This window comes from Mesoplodon densirostris, chromosome 1 (assembly GCF_025265405.1).
Source record: "Mesoplodon densirostris isolate mMesDen1 chromosome 1, mMesDen1 primary haplotype, whole genome shotgun sequence".
NCBI lineage: Eukaryota > Metazoa > Chordata > Mammalia > Artiodactyla > Ziphiidae > Mesoplodon > Mesoplodon densirostris.
In genome coordinates, this window is record NC_082661.1 from 41,110,907 (window position 1) to 41,132,203 (window position 21,297).

At 36.3% G+C, this 21,297-nt stretch overlaps 1 protein-coding gene across 2 annotated transcripts in view; it reads left to right on the top strand.

The window, feature by feature from the left end:
• The window catches only part of PRKG1 (protein kinase cGMP-dependent 1), a 1,262,482-nt gene that overhangs the window by 199,198 nt on the left and 1,041,987 nt on the right, over positions 1 to 21,297 (top strand). The window lies entirely within an intron of this gene.

The window sequence follows — 21,297 nt, forward strand, 5'->3', positions numbered from 1 at the left end:
CATATTTTCTTATTAAACATTTCTGAAGTTTATGTATCTTTATCCTGCTGTAGCCATGGTAATTTAGACAAAAATGAACAAGTGGGAAGTTAACCTATACAATTCGTAATTGCCTTACGTGTCATGCCATTTAGTAGTGACTGGGGTGAAACTAATGAGGAGTTTCCTGTTTTTATTTTAAGATGATTACCGAGATCAAAAAAATTCATCAGGTTGTGTTTTTATTTTTATATTTTACTCCTTTAAATCTAATCTAATTAGGCAATATCACTTAGCTAATTCCATAGAGTTCTTAATTCTAATTTGTGCAATTCTGTGGCCAGTCTTTTTTGAAAGTTCACAGTGAAGAAGTGTTGTTTGCTGCTTACCTCACCGAGGTCAAGAGACTGATGTTATTAGGTTTGCCACTCTTCAAATACAGAAATGCAGCTCTGGCAACTCTCTGCCAGGAGGTGCAGGAGAGAGGCCAATGGATCCCTCAGTGTCTAGAGACTGCCAGTCCCTTGCTTTTAGCATTCAGATTGCTGACTTTACAATCAGTTTTACAAAATCCTAAAATTGATTCTGATAATGATGACATCTCACATCATCAAGTGGGGATTTGACAAATATCCTGCTTGTTTTATCAGTATGGACACTGTCCATACAGAGTAGCTGTATAGAGAATATACAGGAGAATAGCTACATCTGCAAACATTGAGTCCTGGCTCTGTCATTTTGTAAACAGTATGACCTTGAAAAAGTTACTTAACCTCTCAAGGTTTTTTCTCTTCTGTCCAATGGGACAATAACAACATCAACCTCAATGCAATATTGTGAGAGTTAAATAATACAGTTTAAAGGAAGCATTTATAAGAGTGTGTGGTGAATATTAAGTCTGTAATAAGATAATTATCTTCAAATTCAGGCCAGTATTTTCATTTTGTAGCCTGACTTTACTTACATTCTGTCATTCTATTCATAAAGTAACAGCCAGATGAAATATATTGTACATTACCGCATTTAAACTGACATGGGTGTTTATTTTACCTTGATGCTTGATTCTAAAATTTTTAATTTATAAGAGAAATATATGTTCGTTTTAGAATATATGTTAACAAAAGGATGAAAATTAAAATCTATCTTAATCCTATGAACCAGAAGAAGCCATTATTAACTATTTTAGTCTATAACTTTTGAGTCTCATCCTGTGTATGTATAAGTATATATGTATACTCTGTAAAAAATGGGATTATACTGTTCATGATGATTTGGAACTGTTAAAGGGTAAACTGAAGCAATTAAAATGTACAAGATTTTATTTGAGCAAACATCTATTCAATTTGGACAGCACCAAAACAAAAGTGGTTAGAACCAGTGGTGCCAGTGGGAGCTGGGAGAAAGCTTTTTATAGAAGACACGGAAGCAAAGCAAAGGAATTGTTTCATTGGCTAAAGCTTAAGCTGTTGCCTTATTTGGGAAAGTCTGGTTGGCTTTTTGTGATTGGCGGTCTTACGTTTTGTTTTCTCAGATTCCAGTGCATTGACTCTGCCTTAGGTTTCGTTTTTGTTTATGTAGGCTGCCAAGGCATTAGAGCCACCCAGTCCAATGGTCTCCGTGTTTAATTACCTGAACATAACCATAAATATATGGTGAACATCTTTCCAAGTCTTTAAATATTATTTTACAACACAGTTATTAATGATTGCATAATATTCTGCAGTGTAAATATAATGGCATTTATTTAAGTAATTTTATGCTGTTGGGCATTTGAATTATTTCTCTTTTTATCTGTTTTTCTCTCATACAATTACAGGCTACTCTGCAATGAGTAATTCTTATGCTTATGTCATTGTGCACATTTAAATCATTTCCTTATAATTAATTCCTAAATATAGAATTATTTGATCAAAGAGTATGTGAATTTTAATGTCTTACTTAAGAATTATTTTTTTAAAGGGTAATATGTTCATGGAATACCAAAATTAAAAAAAAAAAAAACCTACGAAAAGGTAGATAGAGGTAAAATTCTTTCTCTCAGTATAGTCATCAATTCACTCATTTCCAATCCATCTATCTCGTTCTCTACCTGCTTCCTCACCAGTAATTCTTTTTCTACCCTGCAGGTTTTTTTTTTTTTAACAGTATATTCAAACAATATAAACCTACACTGTCTACCTATCCCTATCACAGAAATGGACACATATAAGATAACATGTACTGCTTTCTTTTTTCAAAGGCATATCTCATTCTTATTTATGCCTGCATACAATTCTACTGATTGGCAGGATGGTTGGTTTTATCTTTTACTATATAAGGAATACTGTAATAATTATAACAACGTACATACATTATTTGCACTTTTTGAGTGTATCTGTTGAATAAAATTCCTGGAAGTGGAATTGTTGAGCAAAAAATATATAATTTATAATTTGCTAAATATTGCCTGCCTTAGAGATTTGGCCAGTTTACACTGCCATCAGCAGTGAATGGATGTCCCTTCTTCCCTCCAGGCTTGCCAAAAGAGGGTGTTAGTCAAGCTATTGGATTTTTGTGTAGTAGATGAAAAATGTTACCTTCAAAATAGGTGTAATTTGTATTTCACTTAGCACAAGTAAGATTGAGCACCTTATTCATAGAAGCCATTTGCACTTGTTGTTTCGCTTTAAAGTATTGGTTTTGTTTTTTTGCCATGAAGATTAAGAAAACACTTTACATATTTTTATAGTTGAACTTTTCATTCTTTCCATTTATGTATTTTGGATTTTGGGGGTATTGTTACAAAGGCCTTCCCCATTCTGAGATTATAAATAAGGTTCTCATATCTACCCCTCCCCCCCTTATGATAACAGTGGCTCCTCCTCCTCTCCCTTCTTTCATTTACATCTTCTATCTATGTGGATATTATTCTGATGTAAGCTGTGAGGGGTGGATCCACCTTTATTTTTTTCCTGAAGTCCTTAGCTGTGCCAGCACCATTTTCTCTCCCGTTCTGAAATGCTACCTTCATCAAAAACTAAATTACAGTTTTCTTGGCTCTATTTCTGTATTGTTGTTTCTGTTCCATTGTTCTGTGCCAGTGCTACATTGCTTTTATTATTAAAGATTTAATACATTTTAATATCTAGTAGGAAAAGTCTCTGCTCATTTCTTTTCTATTTTAGAATTATCCTAGATAGTCTCTTGGTTTTTGTTCATATAAACTTTAGAACTAGCTTCTTTAGTTCCAAAATTCGTTTAAAAAGAAAATACCTGTTAGAACTTTTTATTGGAATCACATTACATTTATGAATTACTATGAGTTGAATTGACAATTTTATAATGCAGGGTCATCCTCTTTCAGGAACTTGTCCATGGCATGTCTTTCTATTGGGATAAATCTTCTTTGGCATCATTCAGTAGTGTTATAGTATTTTCTTTATATATGTCCTGAATGTTGCTTATCAAGTTTATTGCTACTTTTTACATTTTTTCTGTATTTTTTTTCTCTTATTATATATCTAGCCCTCTAATTGTAAGTATACATGGAAGCTATTGATGTTGATATTAACTTTGTATGTCATTATGTTAGTGAATTCTATCATTGCTTACAGTAATTTTTCAGTTAGATTCTCTTTTTTTTTCTGGGTACTGATCAAAAACTTTACAAATGTGAATAGTTTTTACCTCCTCCTCTCTAATCTTCATGATTCAAATTATGTTCTTTTGTATAAGTGTATTGTTCCCCAGTTGCTTGCCTTTACTGATAATTTTCTCATTAAGCATAAAGAAAATTTTGTTAGGTGAATATCCATGTAGTCCCATGTTATCAGGTGTTTTGTGTTTGTTTTTTTTTTGTTTGTTTTTTATCAAGAAAGACTGTTGAATTTTATTAGATGCCTTTCAGTAGCTTGTAAAATGATCATCTTATTTTCCATTTATATGATTATTTATATTATTAATTTCCTAATATTGAATAATTCTTGATATTTTATATTTTAATGTTGCTGAATTCTGTTTCCTAATATATATATATATATATATATATATATATATATATATATATATATATATATATATATATATATATATTAGGATTTTTGTGTAGATTTTCTTAAGTGAGATTGGGCTCTAGTTCCATGTGTATAAGTATAGACAATGTTATGTGAACTTCACAAAAATGATTTGGAAGACTTCCTCCTTTCTCTGTGCTCTTAAACACTAAATAGACTTTAGTTGTTTATTCTTTGAAGATTTTTTAGAAATCTGTGAAAAATTTTGGCCTAGTGCTTTTTTCTGATGGTAGCTGTTAGGTAACTTACCTTATGTCTTTTGAGGCACATCATGTGTTTTCATTTTCTATTTCTTTGTGTCACTTTTGTAAAATTACATATGCATATTTTGCTTGGTAGCCTGAATAATTCTTTTTGTACCTTTAAATTTGAATAACATTAAGAATGTCTCAGTGATAACTATTTTTATATGTAAATCAAGACTTTTTCTTATTTCAACATTTTTTTCCTTGAGTTCTATTCTTACCTACTTGTATTTTAGTGGTTTGCTTTCAGGAAGAAGGAAATTATACCTATCTAAGATCTTCTTTGTCTGTCTTTTATGTATATAATTTTGTCTCTTATCCTTCCTAATTCTTTTTTTTTTCTGTTTCATTTTCTTTATTTTCCTCCCTCATTTAGTCCTCTATTTCCCTTAGCCTATCTTCTACAATTTCTGTCTTCTCTTTGGCTCCTTCTAATTATTTCTTCATTTCTTGGATGGCTTTCCTTTATCCTTATAATTCTTTCATGAATTCTGCCAGATCACATTTCATCTTCTCCTTGTGTCTTACCACATCACTCCTGAGGTCCTGTGTTTCTGCTTTGGGCAGCCCATGTCTCAGGATGGAGCAGGAGTTGGGGGTGGGGGAGGATTGGGAGAGTAGGGTGGGGGAAGAGTCCAGGATATTTTTTCAATCTTTCTAATTTCATAACATAGAGGTTCTCTTATATATGGAGACTGTTTTCTACAAATGTGCCCCCTCTGTGTGATTTTGTGTGTATATCCTTACCTCTTCTACTTCTATGAATAATTATTTTCATTAATCAGCCTTATTTCTTCATCTCGGGGTATGTTCCTCACCTTCAGAAAGCATTGTCACTTTCTGAGATCTCTTAGTCCTAGACCCACTTGCCACTGCAGTCTCTCTATGCTTTTTTCACTTTCTTCCATGGCACCCTTTCCTGACTGCAGTCTTTACACAAATTTTAAAGTCTTCAGATTATACCAGTTTCCTACTTTTGCTAAAAATGAGTCTTACAGGATATTCCTTTTTCATTGTCCTTGCTGCTTTTAGATGCATTCCAGGAGGAGACAAGGAAGATTCTGATTTAGACAGTCATGTTTATTATACTAGAAGTCCAAATTGATATTTTCCTAGTTATTTAATCAGAATTGCCTTGAAAAAATATTATTATATATGATGAGTTTAGTGTGAATCATAAGTTCATTTGAAAAATCAATATTTTATTTATTTATTTATTTTTGGCTGCATTGGGTCTTTGTTGTTGCCCACGGGCTTTCTCTAGTTGCAGTGAGCAGGGGCTACTCTTCGTTTTGTGCATGGGCTTCTCATTGTGGTGGCTTTTCTTGTTGCGGAGCACAGGCTCTAGGCATGTGGACTTTGGTAGTTGTGGCACACAGGCTTCAGTAGTAGCTGTGGCTCGCAGGCTCTAGAGTGCAGGCTCAGTAGTTGTGGTGCAAAGGCTTAGTTGCTCCATGGGCACGTGGGATCTTCCTGGACCAGGGCTTGAACCCCTGTTCCCTGCATTGGAAGGCAGATTCTTAACTACTGTTCACCAGGGAAGCCCCCCCAAAATCAATATTTTTGAAGTTAATTGCAAAAGTTCTAGCAAGGAAAGCCCCCCCTTTCCCCCTTTTTTACTGGAAATATGTAAAAGGAACTTTTAAAATAGGATCTGGGACTTCTCTTGTTTCACAGTGGTTAAGAATCCGCCTGTCAATGCAGGGGACACGGGTTCAATCCCTTATCTGGGAATATCCCACATGCCACAGAGCAACTAAGCCTGTGCACCACAACTACTGAGCCTGTGCTCTAGAGCCTGTGAGCCACAACTACTGAAGCCTGCATGCCTAGATCCCATGCTCCGCAACAAGAGAAGCCACTGCAATGAGAAACCCACACACTACAACAAAGAGTAGACCCCGCTCGCCACAACCAGAGAAAGCCTGCGTGCAGCAACAAAGACCCAACAGCAAAATAAATAAATAAACAAACAAACTAACTAAATATACAACTACCTTAAATCTTGCAGTTGCATTCCCGAGCCTTTATCCCAGAAAAATGAAGACTAAAATAGGATTCACATCTAAATAAGGGCAATGTATTATGTTCCATTTAATTTTAAAATCTTGGCCATTCTTTCCTTGAGAATAGAATAACTGGAAGAAAATATAATTTTAGAACGAAAAGAACAATGTTGAAACTTTAAGAATTCATAAAAATAGGCTAGAATTATTTACAAGTTGACATTTCCTTCTTAGGTTGGTTTCCCTCATAGAATGAAATTTTACAGTATTTTTGCTCAAGAACTTTAGGGTAGTCTGAGGTTTGTCATAGCACCTGAAGATTTGAGTATGCTTCACCATGTTTGGCTACTAAGTGAATAGCTTGGGCAAAACAAGTTTAAATTATTTAGATAGAAAGTAGAATAATTTATTGTCATATCTCAAAGAAGGGTCTAAATATTGGCCTAGTTTTCACCATATAAATTATCCATCTTGTGAATTTCTTTTTACAGTTATATAGACTTTTATTGCTTCTCAGATAACAAGGCTATGGTGTCTTAATATCCTAGTTGTATATAACATTTAGAGTGAACAATGGGAATTTTCTCCTTTCTGTGAAAATATGATTTCTTTTAAAGTGTTTGAGAACCACTAGAATGGTGAAAACTACCGGAAGTTAGTTAGATCTTATTTTGGATTCTTGAATACATTTGACCTATGAAACAAAAGTTATTCTGCTGATAAAAAAGGAAATTATGTAATTAAGCTTTCATTTGTTTCATGGTCCTTACTGATGCAGTGCTCTTCATGCTTGTCTTCTGTTGCTCCCAAGTTTAGTACAATGTGAATGGGAAATTAGGAGTATAGAATTTTCCTAGTTGATTTAGTCTGAGGCTCTAAACACTTAATGCCATTTTCTCCCACCCTATGATAAACACTGAAGAGGAAATGCAGGGCTAACTGAGCCAGCTGTGTTTATTCACTACTGGTGGCCCTCAGACTTGTCTCTATGAAGGGTCTTTTAATTATAACTAACCTCATCTAGCTGTGGGCTATTTTTTCATGACAGAGATTCTAAGAAGAAAAATACACATGAGTAGCTTTAGAAGATCAGAAACCTTTTCATGTCCTTTTTCATCTTGACAAACAACTCCACACCCCAACTTTGGAATGTTTTATTTCATAGTTTCTTTTACATTAATAAAACCAGCCAAAATAATTCTTTCAATAGCTGTCTTATATGTGTGTTTAGATCAAATATATATTCAAATATTTTTTCCTGCCTGTTTACTCTTTATTTTTTCAAGACAGTTGGAACAAATTGAGGAATAAAGTCATGACAAGCTGGTCCTTTTGAAAATAACTTGAAACACAGTCACATTTTTAAATGACAATTTATTTAATACCTGGAACTTGTGGTAGACTGGGTGTTCCTGGTCAGGCCAGGCTTGGCATCTTAGAAGGTGAACTGTGGTCGATATCCTAACCCAAGTATACAGATACAAAAAGATCCCATAGGATGAGTCTGGGTCAGATCCCGCAGAAAACCCAAGGCAATCAAATATAGACACTGCATTCCATACCTCTGCTCATCATGTCTGCCTTTGTGGTACATCCTCCCATCCTCCTTCTGTTCATTTACACTGTACCCAGAGAAATTTGAAACTGAAAGGGGTCTTAGTATCATGGACCAGCATTTTGTAGATGTCAGAACTGCAGCTTGAGGGGGGCACCTTGACCAAGGTTAGACAGCTGCGTGTGGCAGAGCTTAAGGGACAGTCTCTTGATTGTACCCTGCTGCTTCATGCTTATCCAAACAAATATGGGAAATCTTAGTTTTTCCCGCAAGACTCAGTTCCAGTCTCCCTCTTCAGTAGAGCCATCTCTGACTATGTCACAAGGGCACTGATCTGAATCTAGGCTACACTGCCCACTTGCTCTATGATCACGATCAAGTTCTTTTATCTCTATTGTCTCAGTGTCCTAAGTAGTAAAATGGAGAACATAACAGCTCCTAGGGTTGTTAAGAGCCTTGAATAAGTTAATATTCATGAAGCACTTAGAATAGTGCCAGGCCATGGTAAGTGCTCAATGAACATTAGTTGTCATTATTATAATTGTCCATATTAATCACTCTTTCTCTCTTATTTTGTATTTTTCATGAATACCACCCAGGTAGCACTTACTTATTTTCTAGCTGTTTTATATAAAATGTTAGTTTATTCCAGTTTTCTCTTCCCAGATCAAGTCATTTCAGGGCAGGGACTATGTCCTATATGTTTTCTTTGTACCTCAATAAGACCTGAACAATGTTTGATGCAAAATAAAAATTTTGAAACAACTTTTTTTTTTTTTTCTGCTGGTTGATATAAAATTAAATAGATTTCTAATAGTTGCAAGTCTGGCCAACTTTTAGATATTCTCAAAGAAAATGGCAATTAAAATGTGGAAGCAGTATAACACGGCAATGTTCTGTGTAAAAAAAGCAAAGACCGCTGCATTTAAAGGTACATAAAGAGGTCCTCAGAATATATGTTTGGGATGGATTTAGGAGTAGTGAGTAAAAGGATAGGATATTTTGCATTACTACCAGGGCCATTATGTAAGATGCTCCTGGATACTTTCAAACTGTATATTGGTACCATAGTGATATGAATAGCATTACTCTTAGCCCTAAATTCTAGACAACATTCTACATTCATTTGTTTTTTTGTTGTTGTTGTTTTTTTGCAATACGCGGGCCTCTCACTGTTGTGGCTTCTCCTGTTGCGGAGTACAGGCTCCAGACGCACAGGCTCAGCAGCCATGGCTCACGGGCCCAGCCGCTCCACAGCATGTGGGATCTTCCCGGGCCGGGGCACGAGCCCATGTCCCCTGCATCGGCAGGCGGACTCTCAACCACTGTGCCACCAGGGAAGCCCCGAATGACATATTTTTAATGCACATTGTTGGCTGCATATTAGAATTGCTTGGTGGTAGGCTTTGTTTTTAATTGAGATATAACTGACATATAACACTGTATTAGTTTTAGGTATACAACAGTATGATTTGATATATGTATATATAGTGAAATGATTACAAGTTTCATTTACAGTTGACCCTTGAACAACATGGGTTTGAACTACAGAGGTCCACTTACAAACAGATTTTCAAAAATAAATATATGGGAAATTTTTTTGAGATTTTTGACAATTTGAAAAAACTCACTGATGAACCACATAGCCAAGACATATCAAAAAAATTTTGATAAAGTTGGCTATGTCATGAATTTATAAAATATATGTAGATATACATATATAAAATATGTGTTAATCTACTGTTTATGTTATAAGTATGGCTTCTAGTCAACAGTAGGCTATTAGTAGTTAAATTTTAGGGGAATCAAAAGTTATATGTGGATTTTCCACTGTGCTGGGTTGTAGAGAGGGTGTTGGCACCCCTAACTATTGTGTTTTTCAAGGGTCAATTGTATATCCATCACCACACAATAGTGTCAGGTTTTTTTCTTATGATGAAACTAGGTGGGTTTTTTTTCAGTCTTTTTACAGTCAGAATAACACCTTGTATTTGAAGATCCCAAATTTTCTGACTTCTATTAATCAAAGAAAAATCTATGTTCTTATTACAGACAAAAAATGATATATAGGTAAGAAAGATGGAACTGAATTAAAGAAACAGTGTTTGTAGGCAGAAATATAGATATTTTATCCATTTTGCCTTAAGGTGCTAACAAATTCCTACCAGTAAATGGGATGGTGGAGAATGTAACTTGTTCCATGTTGCCCATGGAGCTCACCCCTACTTTGTTTTAGTATTAAGACTCTAAAACCTATATTTATAAACAGTAAATGCAGAGTTTGCATAATAAACTCTTGGGTCATAGTTGTTTGTTTATTCATTCAACAAACATTTATTGAATGGCTATTATATACAAGCCCCCATTTGAGGACATAGCCTAAACCAGATAGTTTTTCTGTACATCTGGAATTAAAATATTAAGGATGTAGAATTGGAATTAAAAGGAAAATGAGACCAATATACTAACACTAAATGGATATATATCGAGAGCCTCTGTGTTGGACACTATGCTTTGTGCTGCTTATTATTTATTAGCTCACATTATCCACACAACTTTGTAATGGTGGCTTATTGTGCCCATTATATAGATGAGGAAACTGAGGATCAAAGTTGTAGAATGACTTACCTAAGGCTACACAAATAATAATAGGTAAAATCAGGATTTTAACCCAGATCTTCTGATTTTTTTGTTCAGTGACCTATCACACACAGATCTGAGAAATGTGTAGTCACAACAGTTGGTTATATGTGTGAGCCTGTGTGTATATAAGTCACTAAACACTTGAGCTCATAAACCACCATGTTGTATTCAGGTCATATCTACAGTCTATCTTCATCTTTTGTGTTTTTATTTAAATTTTCTTTTATTAATAACTTTACAACCAATTGATCAGTTACATGTCAGCCAAGTTAAGTAAAAATAAGAATTGAATAAGAAAATAAGAGAACAGAAAATGCAATACTTGAATACCTGAAGCCAGTCTCCTGATGATGGACCATAACAGTTACTTTCATTGAGGTCTGTAATTGGGTAAACTGGGCAAATGAATGAAGCAGCATTAGGAGAAAAATCTAGACAAGAATAAATGCCTGTGAGCAAATGGTACAATAGAAAGAGATTAGCAAGGCAGGTGGATGCTAATGGGAGTCAGAATGCAAATAAAATACAGAATAAATGTGAATAACCAGTTCATGGGTCCAGTGAGAGAAAAGGCAATAGTGAATGACAAGAAGATATTCTAAAAAATGGAACCTCAATAATTGGATGTACTAGGTTATGCCATTGCATGAAACGCTGGACAAATATGGGAATACCCAGGAGTTCTCCTCTCTTCCTTTGTCCTCCCTTTCCTTTGTTTTGGCATTAATATTTCCATTTAATACAGGGGGTAAGCTTTATATTATGTGGCTCTGCAGAACCACAGAGCTTTGTTTGAACCTGAACTTTTCCACTGATGAGGCAGTGAAGTCTAGGACATGTTATTTAAACCTTTTGGACCTTTGTTTCTGTGTAAACTGGGGCTGAAAATCTTTCCCATGTTGTTGTTAGTGAATGTGAGACGAAGAAATGAAACAAAGGATGTAATGTGTCTATTGTGATGCCAGACACGTTATGGGTGGACAGTAATGAGTAATGGTTATAATTATTATACTCAAGTTGTCAACCTAACTTCCTGCCCTTTCAGTCTTCAGCTTGTCTCCTTGTTAAAATGCCTTGTCTAATACCAATGGGGTAGGGGCTGGAAAATAATAGGCCAAAGTGTTGTACTTGGATATACTTCTCTTAGGATTCATTTACCCATTTGGACTCATTGAGTCTTGGATTACCCAAATTATTGAAAGAAAATATTAGTAGTCCTTAAGCTAAATGTATTAAAAGAAATTAAATTGGGTGAACCACATTCAGTACTGTTCTCTGAGAAATAGTTTAACCTGGTAGTGCTAAGATGGCTCTTATCTGAATCTCATCTTTTCTACTCACCACCTGCGTGACCTTGGATAAGTTATATAACTTCTTTGAGCCTCTGTTTCTGTAAGATTAGTGAAATAATACCCACCTGGCTTAGTCCTTTGGGCTGCTATAACGAAATACCACAGATGGGTAGCTTATAAACAGCAGAAATTTATTTCTCCCAGTTCTGGAGGCTGGGAAGGCCTCGATCCAGGCACCAACATGGTTGCCTTCTCTGGTAAGAGGCCTCTGTCCAATTCTCAGCCAGCATCCTCTTGCTGTGTCCTTCCATGGTGGAAGGAGCTGGAGATCTCTGTGGGGTCGCTTTTAAAAGGCACTAATCCCATTCGTGAGGTTTGCACCCACATGACCTAATTACCTCCCAAAGGCCCCTCCTCTTAGTACCATCAATTTTAGATTTTAGGATTTCAGCGTGTGAATTTTAGAGGGACACAAACATCTAGATCACAGTACACCACCTCATAGGTTTGTTGTGAAGAATAAATGATGTGAATTAGTAGAGTGGTGTCTGGCTCATGGTAAGCATTCAGAACATAACTAGGCAAAGTTAGATTTAATTTTATTCCATATATGTTTCCATCTTGTCTCTAACTGTGAGATTGATAATAATGAGGATGATGATGACAAAAATAAGGATAATTTGGGCTTCCCTGGTGGCGCAGTGGTTGAGAGTCCGCCTGCCGATGCAGGGGACACGGGTTCGTGCCCCGGTCCGGGAAGATCCCACATGCCGCAGAGCGGCTGGGCCTGTGAGCCATGGCCGCTGAGCCTGCGCGTCCGGAGCCTGTGCTCAGCAACGGGAGAGGCCACAACAGTGAGAGGCCCGCGTACCGCAAAAAATAAAAAAAAATAAAAAAAAAAGAGAGCTTGGCTTTTTAAATAAGCATTGCATCTCGGTGATTGTTATATATGATAAAGTTCAAGAACCACTGGTTTAAGAACCACTGACACTGATTTTATATTAGAAAGAGATTGAAGGTGAAGAAGAACTAGGAAGGGGCCAGATCGTGACAAGTTACTAAGAATTTTGCCTTGGTTTTAAATGAAGTGTTACTGTATTTGCGTCTTATCTTGCTATGCTTTGAAACCATTGATTGTCCCCACTGTTAACTTCATATATGTTAACTTTCAGATGTGGCAGTGGCAGGAGTTGTCAGTCTTCTGTCTGAAATGTTGGTTTGTAAATTTGATGTTTAAAAATTAGGGGAACTCTGCCTTTGGGTAAAAAGCTAACTTCCAAAATCAAACGTCTAACTATTTTATTCTAATCTCCAAACCCAGCTCCTCTGTGGTTGGTCACCAGAGATCTCATGCCAAGCAGAAAGAGGTTACAAGTCTTAAAGTGTGCATTAACTTCACCCTGTTCTATCCATTTACCCACAACCCCTGCTCAACCCATAACTCCCATCAGCCAATCTGCATATTTGTGGGTCTAGGCTAGAACAGGTGGGAAGGAGGGCATAAAATGACAAGTGTTCTTAAAGGAAGCAACACCCTGAAGCATCACTCAGACTGCTCCCAGGGCTGGTCAGGAGCACTGCTGTGAATTGTTCAGAATGAAAGCTGATTGCTTTCTACTCATCCTTATTAGTTTCAAATATGACCTTTACTCTCAGTTCAAATCCATTACTTTCAAATTATTTTTCTATACTTTTTAAGTATATTATTATGACTTTTTCCCACTATAAAAGTAATACTTTTTTATCCTTTGGTAATATGTGAGACTGTATTTAAGAAATTATGTCAAACTCTATAAATTATAATGCATTTTGGGGCACACAGTAAAAGATTAAAAATGCTTATCAGGGTTGAACATTTAAAAAATATAATCAAGTTTCTGTGTCTAAATTTTCTGGAAGTTTTCGTCCTTTGTGGAATATTATAAAACCTCCAGTCTTTCATTTTACTCATGATTTTTTTTTTTTAAGGTAGGAAAGAATTCCAAAAGTTCTAGGACTGTCTGCCTCTCTAGGTTACATCAAATGGAAAAAGGTGTCTGTGCTTGAATGAAGTGTCATATTTCAGTAGTTTCATGGCATGTGTGTCAAAATCAGCTCCATGTATGTTTGCCCGTTTAGGAAACCCAGAGCCTTCATCTTAGGATTTAGAAATTGATGGAAACTTATTTAAGAAACAAGATACTATAGTTTAAAAAAACAAACCTCAATTCAGATGGATCCAAATTTGATTCCTGGGCTCATTAGCTGCTGATAAGGACATCTTATTCATCAATTGATGCTTCTTTTAGTTATCTTCATGCTGTAATTAAGTATCTTTGAATTGGACCCATTCATCCCTGAGGCAGGTTAGTGTTACTTGCATTTGAATTACCTCCTTAATTCATTTCAAACATCAGTTTTCAATTTTCCAATTCTTTTGCTGTTTAAATTAATCAAACAAATTTAAGATGAATAATTACTGGCTCTGTTCGTATAGTAACAAGTGTCACATTCTGACAACTTCAGAAACAAGATTGGTTATTCTGAGCTCTCTTTGTTTACACTCTTTAAAAACAAGACTAGGCAATGTGTTTTATTTTCTTTTTATTAGTCAATAATTCCTAAATAGGAAGTAAAATCAGAGTAATCTGAAGGATAAATTAGGGTCCAAAAAAGGTCATTTTAAGATTGACATCTATGTTAACTTTAGACCATGGACGTTTCGATATATAATTTCTTTTGTATCTTTTAGGAAGGTGTCGCAGGTCTTAAGTTTTTCACTTGAATTAAATGTGGTGACAGCAACAGAACAATCAGAAACACTTATTCTACTAAATTAACTTTCAACTAATAGTTATTAAGTACTTAAAGTGTGTCAGCACTGTGATAGGAGCTGGGGATACAAGTTGCATGGAGAAATGCAGTTTTTGTGATGATTTTACATTAGAGGTCTGGATTAGGTGGAGACATTTTCTTCTTGGGCTGCAGCAAGATTCCAACTCAAAACATGCTAGGGTCTTATTAGCTCAGAATTTTCCACTGTCTTACCTAAAGATTAAGGGTAAGGGAAGAAAAGGGACAATCCTTGCTATTTTCATTGTGAAGAAGGAAAGAATATAAATTGGCCTGTGATAGGATAAGATTGGTATTTAGCACCGTTGTCTTTGCAGGAGGTTAAGAATCATTCTTAATCCCAAAAGGGGGTTAGTTGTGTCAGTCATATTGAAAACTGATATGTGAGGGGGGGGCAGGAGAGAAAGACATATATGTGTGTGAAGGCTTATATAAAATATACTTATGTTTTATACACTTTTTCAAATAATATGCACATATACAGTCAATCTTCGATTACACGACATACGCATTTCTAAAAATCACCACATTATGCAAATTTCACAAAAACAACCACAGGCCTTGTGGGAAAAATGGAGTTAGAGACACAACACTCAAACACTTTGTCAGTGACACATACAAGGAAGACAGGGACCTAGTAAAAATGGTAGCATGCTATTACACATGTTAATTGGTTAAGAAATACATAAATACTATAATAAACACAGTACTTTACCTGGCAAAAGACCTGAAGTTTGTTAGTGGAAGTCAGTGTCAGAAGGATTGCAGCTTGTGAGTTATTGCAAAAAGAGAGAAGGAGGAGTATCTGAAACTGGACAGAAAATTTTAACTCTAGGTGTTGATAGGTATGATTCATAACACACTGAAGTCACTGGTAAATATTTGAGGTTTTTGCATGTGTGTATTTGTTGTATTCTTGCACAGCTCAGTTCAACAGGGTGCAATATTCTATAGATGAAATTGTGTAGATGAAAGTGTGAACTTTGATTTATGCTTAAGTTGTTTCCTAATACATGAATTGTACCGGGATAAATTTGCATTTCATAATAAGTGTGATATATATGGAGATCATATCTCCATTTTGTCTCAAAGTACTTGACCTGTGTCTTGATTTTGGTACTTACATTCTGCTTATAACTGGATTATTTATACATATCGTTTCCTCAGTTAGATGGTAAACTCTTTGAGGGCAAAGCATGTCTCTGATAGAGCTTTGATTTCTATAGTACCTAGTGAGGTTACTTACTCCTAAAATATCATTATAGATACCTGTTGAATGAATAGTGGTAACTGTATGAGATTGAGGCATAGATGAGTAGATTTCAGGAAGGCAAGAAAGGAGAGTTTCAAAAAGGAGATAAAATATCTGGTGGTATGTTTTAGGGAGTTGTGTTTATTATGAGGTTGTAGTGAATCTACAGGACTGAGATACAGCTATGAAGAAATATACTCAGTGTGTATACTCAGGACACATTATTAAGAGGCTGTTTACCCCCGATGTACTTTTTGATGGAAATGAAATAATGGGCTCTTTGACAGGAGAAAATGAGTGACACAGGAGCAGCTCCAGTAGTAGGTTTAGGAGTTGAAAGTGCTATAGCATCCTTTTGGACAAACATTGGATTTTAAACTGGTTTTGATGAAGCCCAAGATGCTTCCTAGAGTCTTCTCAAAGCTGTCGTGAAGGTGGAGGAAAAAGACGAGAGCTTTTAGCACTCTTGCCTTCATTTCAAATTTAGATGATTTTGTTTGAAACACATGGTTCCCTGGACATCAAAGAAGAAAAGTTGGCAAGTCTGTGGTGGTGGCTTTGGGCAAGATAGTCCAGATAATGGGGATGGTGGCATTATGCATCATTTGTGTACAGATGAGTCTCCTGGCTTTCTTCATCTCAACTGGTATCCTCTTATCTTCCCCCCTTTCTTTCTTCTCTGCATGACAGTAGAACTCCTGCAGTAGGAGGAGGACTCTCAAGTCTACAGCCTGGGGGAGCTGCACATGTTTGATTAGAGCTGGTGGTTTAAGGCGAGATATTTGGGTTGCATCATGTAAAAAGGCAAACTCTTCCATTCAACTATAATAAATATGCAGTCAAATTCACAGTCTTAGATCTAAAGACTTAAGAGCTGTTTTCCCATAAATGGGTATAAATTAATTTAAAATGTTCAAAACACAAGTAGGAGCATATTCTATCTCAAAAACAGTGCTCTGTTACAAGAGCAGTGATTTTTCTGTACAACTGACAAAACAGCTATAAAAATTGCATTAAAGTACTGATGGAAGAGGACTCCGTAACATACACTTGGCTCAGTAGTTCAGCTACTGATTATCCAGTTTATAGGTGGTTTAGATCTTTAATTTTTCCTATGTTGTCTGTTTTTTGGCCACTTCCTACACCAGCTATTTGACAGGAATATTCAGGTTGAAAGTTAGTGAGACCTTAGTCAGTCAATTTTGTTAACAGTTAGTTTCATGTAAAGGTTTGATAGAAGAGGGTGATGAAACCCTTAAGTAAGATTTAGAGTCATCTGTAGATTTCATTAATCCATGATCTTTCTCTAGTAAATTGCCATCAAAAAAAGAAGAATTATTCCATTAGCGCTTCTGGAAATGCAATTCAAATTCTTTGCCCTGGAGAAGGAGGTAAGGAATAGCATCATCTTTGATAGAGAACAATTGTGCAAATTCAGAGGTGCAAAAGGATGATGGAAATCAAATTGTCAAAGCATCTTTTCTTTTATATTTTTCTGGGTTAAAATTGCAAATGGATGAATTACACATGAAACTATTCTCCGTATGAACCAACTAACCAAATGGCTGTATATATCATCAATTCTGAAAAAGTCCGGAAGTTAGGTATCAGCCTAGTTTTGATGAATTAATACACCCAAACAGTTAAGATCTTCAGTATAGGTAACAGCAAGGAGTGGTACTTGAGTTCCTATGCTCACTGCCCTCAGTCACATATAACCTTGTGCTCTTCTGAATACTGGTATCCCTTAGCACTGCTTTTGTAATGCAACATCCATTAAGAGAGTACTTAATAAGCGTTTATGTTCCAGATGCTGTCTTAAATACCAGGGTTGTATTGCAAATTCAGACTCAGACTTTAACTTTGAAAAATTCAGAGTTTGGAAAAGGAGGCAAATGTGTAAGTGTGGCAGATTTCTTTCCTTTGCCCCAGCAGCTATGTTCTCTACCCTTACCCACCACTTCATCTGCCCCGGCGCAATGACCTGCGTGGATGACTACAGAGGCTCCCTTGTCCTCATGGTTTTGGTGGGATTCAGTCTATTGCACTCCAGCAGTGGATGAGAGTGAGAGGAAAGTGAGGTTAAATTATTCCTTCTCCCTCTGAAACTCCTGGGGTTGGCAGTGTTCCTCTACTGAATGTCACTGCTCCTCTAAAGGTACCCTCCTCTGCTGACTTTCTCCTCCTAGATAAGGGTGATCGTTCCTTCCTTTTGACTCTTTGGAATAGTTATGGTGACAGCGCCTCTGCTGCTGTTCCTGGGTTATGTATTAATCTTTGTGTCTCTTCTCCACCCTGCCGACACCTCTGTTAATAAATAAATGCTCCTCAAAATGATTCTAATGCAAAAGAGTTGGTTCCTCTTAGGACTCTCTCTGATACAGTAAGTATTGCTTATTCAATCATATAAGTTGTTGAGGAGGAAGAAATTTTCCTCTATTCTTCTAGGTTCTTCTAGGTGGTTTAAGAATTAACTAACATGAGACAGATAACAGGAAAAATCAAACAAAAGTTTATTAGCACGTCTACATGGGAGAGACCCAGAAGAAGAGAGTAACTTGCCAAAGTCCTCACCTTAAATACCATCTTCAACCGAAGACAAAAGAGGATGTTGGGGGTAGGGTTTGAGACTTCAGAGGGGAGGAAGACAGTTCACATGGAGATGGAAAAGCACATGTTTAGCAAATGAATGTTTGTGACAATGGGAGACCAAGTGGACTCTGATCTAGGCCTTGCTGAGTTTTCCTCCACAAACCTGGCCAGTATCCTTTGGGATACCTCTGGTGGTAGCTGTATGTCAGGAACAGGCCCTTTATCTAAATTCTTTAGCCAGCTATGAAGGAGATAAAAAGAAACACTTCCTGTGTTTTCTGTTTCTCAAAATTAATCAGCCTAAATTAATTCTCATACCAAAGAGACACAGTTTGGGGTGACAGATTTTGCTGCCCCACAATGTCAAGTAAGAGAAAGGCTACAGTGAATGCTACAGATGTACAAAGGAGAGAAGGACCACTTCTGAAGAGTAGATATCAGGAGATATAGCTTAAAATGGTGGTATGTGGACTAAAATTTGAAGGATTGGAAGATTTACTGAGAAAATATGGAAAAAGATATACCAAGTGGGGAGGAACCACTTGCCAAAATCACAGAGGTTGAAAATTCAGTGGCCAATTCTGGGAATGGTTAGGCATGTGTGTGTGATTAGAGTGTAATGTGTATGAAAGGGAAGAGTGAGACATATAAAGATGACAAACGCAAAGCTGGTGTGTGTCTTGTTTACCAGTAACCTGGTACTTAGCCCAAATGTGGTGCTCAGTAAATAATTTATTGAGAAAATAAAATCAATAAATAGAAAGATGAGCAGGGTTGTGATCTTGAAGGATTTTGAATGCTAAGGAATTTGTATTTCACAATGAAGGTGATGGAGAAATAAAGATTTTGAGCAGGGGATCGATGCCTTTTAATAAGTTAATTATATCCTTCTTTTTCAATATCAGTACATTTATTATCTCCCTTGCTAGATTGTAAGCATCTTGAGAGCAGGAAACAAGTCTTATTCACCTACATACTCCCAGTATCTCCTAGTAGAATGATTTGCATATTGCTGGCATTCAAAATGCACTTGATGAATTATTGCAAGCATAAATTACATGGTTCGAGTTTCCATAGTCGAGTTTCCATAGTATGTGCATTTTATTTTAGCCATTTTTTTATTAGAGCTCTTAAAATGAAACCATACTGATTTTACCCCAAACATTGATTTAAACACCATACAGTTGAAGGCAGAAATACAATGCAGCTGATGAGTTTAATATGCTGCCTACAGAAGTATTGTTTATTTATTACTGATTGATCCAAAGAAGACCTCAACTTGGAAGATGATTGACTACAACTAAGGGGCTCTCTTGGGGTTTGTAGGGAAAGATTTGGCTCCTTCTGCAAATATTCATCACCATAGTCAGTGGCTTGATGGGTCAGTAGTAGACATTCTGTCCTTAAGAATAAAAATGATCACTTTTCTCAGAAATCATCCTCAATGTTTTTACTGATCTTCATCTTAAATCTCTAAGAGTTGAAAACTGTTCAGTTTTTCATGAGCGTGAATTAATTCATAATTGAATATATTAGCTCAGACTTGCTAGTGAGTCCAAACATTTAAATTAGGGAAATGCAATATAACAATTCCATATATTTATCTTTCTGTTTGCTTGTTTGTATACCTGGGGGAGAGTAAGTGTTGTGGACTGAATGTTTGTGTCCCCCCACCAGCCAATTCACATGTTGAAATCTAATCTCTAATCCCCAATCCCTAATGTGGTGGTATTTGGTGGTGGGGCTTTTGGGAGTAGTTATGTCATGAAGATGGGGCCCTCATGAGTGAGATTAGTGCCCTTATAAGAAGAGGTCAGAGATCTAGCTCCCCCTCTTTCTGCCATGTAACGATACAATAAGAAATAAGCCATTTGCAGCCCAGAAGGAGGCTCTCACCAGAAATCAACCATGCTTGGCATCCTGATCTCAAACTTCCAACATCCAGACTGTGAGAAATAAATTTCTGTTGTTTATAAGCCACCCAGCCTATGACACATTGTTATAACAGCCAGAACGAAGACAATAAAGTAAACAAGTTGCAATTTGTAAGAATAAAGTAATGTACTTTCAGTAGGAGAATAAAGTCATTTCTTCATGTTGGCAGTTCTTTTCAAGAGACATTTACTGAGCATACTCTTGGATCTTGCTATTAGAGATGTTATAAGGGATTCTGAGCAGGTGATACAGTATACTCTCCAGACCTCCTTTACTGGGTGGGTGCACCTGTTCCCCAGCTGTGGTGGATGTTGGTTGTTAAAGGTTCACACCTATATCTCCAAATTATTGCCTGCAACTTAGGGGAGTTTCCCTAGCCCAGAGATGCCTGGGAAGTTATACCACCCTCCAAAGGTGGCCCATGACAAGTGAGTGACTGATGCAGTATATGAGTCCAGCTTTCTCACTTCAGATGGGACAATCTCTGTGGTACATTATCTTTCAGAGCTCTCATGGGATCATACTGAAGCTAGACTTCTCTTGTAAGTCAATCTTTGCCTCACTTCTTCTTCTTCCACTGTTTATCCTGCTTTCCTCACCCTCCTACTTTCCCCTGAGAGCACTGCTTCAATAAGTATCTTGCAAGAATCCCTGTCTCAGGCTCTGCCTCAAAGAAACCCCACAGAGCACAGATACAGAGAAAACATAAGGCATAGGCTCCTTTCAAGAATGCATAATTTAGTAGAAGTGTATATCAAGTTTGCAAATAATTTAAGCTAGAACATAATATGATTTAAAAGAGATACAAGGATAATAGTGCTATGGGGATTTAAAGAAGAAATTCTTCACAAAGATTATCACAGGGTTGTAAAATCCTTGAAACAAGAGAACTTGTGGTTTGAGAATTGCATTTT